The sequence below is a fragment of the Mauremys mutica genome, unplaced genomic scaffold (genome assembly GCF_020497125.1).
Source record: "Mauremys mutica isolate MM-2020 ecotype Southern unplaced genomic scaffold, ASM2049712v1 Super-Scaffold_100355, whole genome shotgun sequence".
NCBI lineage: Eukaryota > Metazoa > Chordata > Testudines > Geoemydidae > Mauremys > Mauremys mutica.
In genome coordinates, this window is record NW_025423322.1 from 92,034 (window position 1) to 97,836 (window position 5,803).

Genomic DNA, 5,803 nt, shown 5'->3' on the forward strand with positions numbered 1-5,803 from the left:
ACAGCTGAATACCTGGCTCTCACCTCAACAGGAATACAAACAGTCCCTACTCCATCACAAAGGGGCAGCCCCATTCCCCACCGAGGCTATGGTGAGAGGCAGCAGAGGAGGAAGGAAGCCACATGTGATGGCAGTCCCCTCCCCTCCCCCCCCAAGCACCCAGCACCCCATCTCCGGCCCCCAAACTCTGTCCCAGAGCCTGCACCCAGCCCTCCGCACTCCCTCCCAGAGCCTGCACCCCTCCACCCTTCCTGCACCCCACCCCGTGCCCCAGCCCAGAGCCTGCACGCAGCACCCAAACTCCGTCCCACACAGCCTGGGCAAAGCTCTCCTCCATCTGGCTCCCAGCCCCTCTCCAAGGGTTGCAGGTGTCTGGAGGTGCTGCCTTCCACACCTTCCTAATTCACACCTCATCCATTCAACAGGGCAACTGATTACAAAGTGGGGGGAAGATCTTATTCTACTCCAAGCAAAAAGACATTTTTCTTTTACCTTAATTACACTACCTTTAGGGCCTGCTATAGCATATTACCAAGGTTCAATACAAAGTCATATAAAAGTTATACAAAAATGCATAAAGCAGAGATTTATCTACAACTGCATTGACTGACTGCTGTGTGCAGTAATATAGTGACCACTGGGGCTTTGAATGAGGCGTTATACTTGGGGGGGAGGGGGAGGGGGCAAGTGACGGGTGGGCAAAGAGGCGAGCAGTGAGCCAGCAGGAGTTCTAGGGGTGGGCATGGGGGTTTCTGGCAGGGGAGGGAGAAGGTGAAAGGAGGCGAGTGGTGGGGGGGGACTGACTAGGAGGGATGCAGCAAGCCAGCAGGGGGCTAGGGGGTGAAGAGGGGTGTGATGGTGGGGCCCAGCAGGGAGGGGGGCAGGTCCTATTTTACTGCTGTGATCTGGTCACCCCATGTGCCGTTTCTTCCTGCCCCCGCCCCTGAACCTTGCTTCGATGGGGCGGAGCTGGGGAAGGAGGGTTTGTTTCCACGGGGCCGGGCGGCACTGGGGGGGGGGAAGGATGGGGGCAATTTTATATTAACAAGGAAATATTTTATAAATTTTAATAAAATAGTGAAGAAAATCAGTTGTACAACTATCAAAACAAATTCTTTTCCTGATATGAAAGTGCAAATCAGCTAATTAATATATGATGCAATGTATGTAATAGATAATTTTGTTATTATTTATATAGTCATGGAAAGTAAATAATACATGGAAGAAATGAAAGGGGTTTTTTTAAGTGTTTTTTTGTTTTAGTCATCCCTGCCGGGGCCCCGTCGAAACTGTTCGAATTGGGCCCCGCACTTCCTAAAGCCGACCCTGACAATGAGGCTAATCATCTAGTGGAACAAGCTCCGCAAGGGACGTGGTTAATTCCCCATCACTGCCCTGTGTAAATCAAGACCGCAGCTCTTGCTGCAAGACACCTGGTGTGTGGGTGTCCCTGTTCCCCTTCAGAACCTCTGGTGCATGGTGCTTCCCTCCTCCCAGTTCAAGATCCCCATCATGTGGGTGCTCCCATCCAGGATCTCTGGTGGGTGTCTCTGTCCCCCACCCCATGAACTAGCTCCCGTGTGTGGTTTCCCCTGCTTCCCCCATCCCGGATCTGTGGGTGTCTCTGTTCCCGTTTTCAAGATCCGTGTTGCTTGGGTGCGTCCCTCCCCCCCAAGTCAGAATCCCCAGCGTGTGGGTGCTCCCATCCCCCCTCCCAGGCTCTACGGGGGGGTGTCTGTATAAAAAGAGACCATGTCTCACTGTTTGCCCAGGCTACGCTGCAGGGGCTATTCACAGGCACAATCCCACTACTGATCAGCATAGGAGTTTTGACCTGCTCCGTGTCTGACCTGGGCTGGTTCACCCCTCCTTTGGCAACCTGGGGACCCCAAGCTTCCCCGGGATCACCACATTGATGCCGCGCTTAGTGCAGACACCCGATCGGCACAGCCCCCTGAAGTCCAGAACTCCTGAGCTCAAGCGATCCGCTGGCCTCAGCCTCCCCCGGCGCTGGGATCACAGGCACCAGCCACGGAGCCTGGCTTGCTTTGTGGCCTGGCAGCTCGAGCTTTAAACTCTGCTTGTGAGCTCTGTGCCTTGGCCAGACGGGGACTGTCTCATGTCGAGCTGAAGGCTCCTCTGTCCTCTCAGGTAAGATCCCGGATGTTTCGGTGCCCTCCATCCCCCGTCCAGGAGCTAGGAAAGCACTGACGTCACCAAGTAAAGTAAGAGCCAGAGCGCTGTGTGCAGGATCGTCTATTGGGCCCCTCACCGTGGTGTCTGTCAGGTGCAAGGAGAAACCAGGGAAATGTTTTCATGGCGTTTAAGGGCAGAAGGGGCCATTAGCTCAGCTAGTCTGATCCCCGAATAACACAGAATTACACCATGACACACATTGATCCCACAGACCTTAGATAGATCAAAGCGTTTCAGCCCTCAGGAAGGACGCTAAACTGGGTGCCAGAGGCAGCGAACAAGGGCCCCCCAAGGCAATGGCAGGGAGCTGACAAGGTGAAATATGCCCAGATGATCCCAGCAGGCGACCCACCCCCATGCTGCAGAGGTGGGAGTCCCTGTTCCTCCTGCCCTTAAGAATCTCTGGTGGTGAGTGGGTCCCCCCAGTTCCCCAGATAAGAATCCTCCATGTGGTTTCCCTGGCTTCACCTCCAGATAAGAGCATTGTGTGGAGGGGGTGGGAGGAAGGTTGTCTGGCAGATCTGTAAAGGGGGACTGTGTCTCCCTGTCTGGCCCAGGCTCCTGGGAGGAAGTGATCTCAGTGTGTCTGGCTGTCTCCATTCCTCCCAGCCATAAGAATCCCTGGTGTGTGGGTGCACCCTAGACCATTAAGGATCTCTGGTGGGTGGGTGTCTCTCTCCCCCTAGTCAGGATCTCTGGGACGTGTCTGTATAAAAAGAGACTTTGACTCACCCAGGCTGGGCTGCCATCATGGAACAGACCAGGTCCTTCTGTGGAGGGTTTGCGTTCCTCCAAGGACGTGATTTCAGTGTGTGTGGGTGTCCCTGTCCCTTCAACCCTTAACAATCCCTGGTGCGTGGGTGCGCTGGGCCCCATTACAATCCCCTCTGTCTTACCCCCCCATGAGGGATCCGGGGGATGTGGGTGTTCTCCACGCTACTGGGAGTGTCTGGTGCCCCTGTCCCTCCGGGTTAACAGTGGAGTGTGTGAGTGTCCCCCCGCCCGTTAAGGATCCGTGTTGTGTGGATGCCCCCGTTCTTCTCATTAAGAATGGTGCAATGGAGCATATGGGTGTGTCCCCCACCCCATGAACTAGCTCCCGTGTGTGGTTCCCGCTGCCCCAATCCAGGCTCTGTGGTGTGTGGGTGTCTCTGTTCCTCTTTTCAAGATCCGTGTTGCAGGGGGGGCGTCCCTCCCCCCAAGTCAGAATCCCCATCGTGTCTGTGCTCCCATCCCCCGCTCTGCAGGGGGAGGGGTGTCTGTATAAAAAGAGGCCGTGTCTCACTGTCTTGCCCAGGCTACGCTGCAGGGGCTATTCACAGGCGCGATCCCACTACTGATGAGCACAGGAGTTTTGACCTGCTCCGCTTCCAACATGGGCAGGTTCACCCCTCCTTAGGCACACTGAGTTAGGAGGGTATGTTGTCCATGTGAGAGCTACGTTCAGGAGTAGAGTATAACGAGCGGATACGACGATGAGGATGGATTGACCCGCGTTTGGTGAGGTTTAACGTTCGGTGTTTTTGAATCTTTGCCACAATCTAGTTGAAGCAGGGTCAGTATGAAGTCTGCCCTGCCATCTGTTGGTGATGTGTCGTCAAGGCCTTTTGGGGTGATGTCATTTGCATAGTTACACCCACCCCGGATTGCATGATGGGAGAGCTTGTCCAAACGGTCATTTCAGCTGCTGCGGGATCCCCAGTCTCTTTGTTAGTGGGGCAGGAGTAATCCAGTGTATTTTCCCATTTATTTTGGATCAAGGACAGAGTAACTGTACCTGGCATTTGAGGCCTGAGAGCGTCACCCTGTTCTAGAAAGTCCTCACCATTAAGGGGTATGGGTTCCTAATGGCAGCATGTGGAGGGAGGTAGAAATGGATAGGTTGGTCTCTTGCAGGTGCTGTTGATGTCCTTTTTGCTGTCTCTGGTGTGGAAAGATAGAGGCAGAGGTGGTTTTGAATTTCTTTAAATTGTTGTGAGTGCTGTAGTTGCTGACCCTAAGCTTATGCCGTTAGATCTCTTTCACGGTGCATTTTGGTGCTGAGAGGTAGAAGGTGTGTTGTTAGGAAGTGAGGTAGCAAATGTTAGTTGCAGAGGTGGTGTGTGTGCCCCCCCCCCCGCCCCAGCTCCCGTCCAAGAGTCCAGTATTTGCATAAACCCACCCACTGACCTGTGACTAACAATCTTGCTCTGCTAACTCTTCCAGCAAAACAGGCCAAAGACAGTGTATGCCAGCGCTGTACCACAGCCCCGGTGCTCTTTTCAGTTCCTTCCCACAGAACTTTCCTTCCATAGCAGTCCAGTTCCTTCCTGTTGCTTGGCTAACCACTGCATGCATGTGCTATACCGTACCCTGAGCTGATTCCTGGCTTTTGTGCTCAATACAGCCTTGCCCCTCCATGTCTCTGTGGTGCAATGGGTCAGCGTGTTTGGCTGTTAACCGAAAGGATGGTGGTTTGAGCCCACCCAAGGACGATGCTAAGCCCGTGCTACTTCCTTGCTTCCCTGAGGCCTGTGGGGGAAGCCTCAAAGGTCCCATTTTGCTGTCTCTTGGCCTCAGTGCTTTCAGCTGGTGGTCCAAAGAGCAGGCTGGATGCCATTCAGAAACCCATCTGCCAGCAGCCGTGCCGGAGGCTCAGGCTTAATCCTCAAAGCCGAGCACAAAAACTTTCAGCCGGGAACGTTTCGCTCCCTTCCCGCCTCTGCCCAAGCGGCAAGGGAGAAGCGGAGGAGACACGCCGGCTCAAAGACACCTCCCTCCCACTTCCCTGTACGCTGTGCAAAGCTCTTGGCCTGCCTCATGCCTCATCAGGAAAGCGCGGCCATGCGGCCCAAGCCTGAGTCACGTCCGCGGCCTGGCCCGCCCCGGCTGACAGCGCGCAGAGCCATGCGAGTCAACGGCAGGTCGAGTCGGGAGCCTCGGCTCTTTCCCCTGACAGCCACACACACAGCGCTGCCTAGCGCCCCCAGAGCCTCCCTTGTGTTCTCCCGCAGCAGCCGCCTGCCAGTGTGGGTGGGAAAAGGGGATCAGGAAGCAATGCAGCCTCATTCCAGGACAGGAGGCCCTCGCCACGCCTAGGCCTGCCTCTTGCCTTCAGCCCAGGCAGCCAGAGGTGCCGGGGAGCTCCCTGGCAGGCCGCCGCTTCGCCTCAGCCACCTCTTGCCTCATGGCCTAGGCTCTTGGTGCTCTGCTGGTCACTGGCTCGCTTGAAGGCCCAGAGGGAAAAGAAACAAGTGCACGCCTAGCAGAGGATGGTTTCGATCCATCGACCTCTGGGTTATGGGCCCAGCACGCTCCCGCTGCGCCACTCTGCTGCTTCTTCACACTCTCCCCCTGCCACCTAGCTGCCACTATCCGGATTAGTGCCTTACACACCCTCGCTCTTGCAGGCAGATGCGCAGGCTGCTAGGCAGCTGCCCTGGTCACAGGATTTTACAGCTAGCTTCTACAGGGTAAAAAAGATCTATTTGGGGTTTGGACCCCATTGGGAGCTGGGTAGCTGAGTGCCGGAGACGGGAGCACTTCTTAAACTGTTTTCAGTTACACTTGTGGGGGACGAGTTTCAGCCTTGGATCCGTGTCTGCAGCAGGCAAGCACCTCTGGCTCA

General features: G+C 55.4%; 1 non-coding gene across 1 annotated transcript; it reads right to left on the bottom strand.

Moving 5' to 3' along the window:
* Window positions 1-5,438: 5,438 nt before the first annotated feature.
* Window positions 5,439-5,510, bottom strand: TRNAM-CAU. The gene has a single exon. It is a non-coding gene; the product is annotated as a tRNA-Met (tRNA).
* Between the last annotated feature and the right edge of the window lie 293 nt (window positions 5,511-5,803).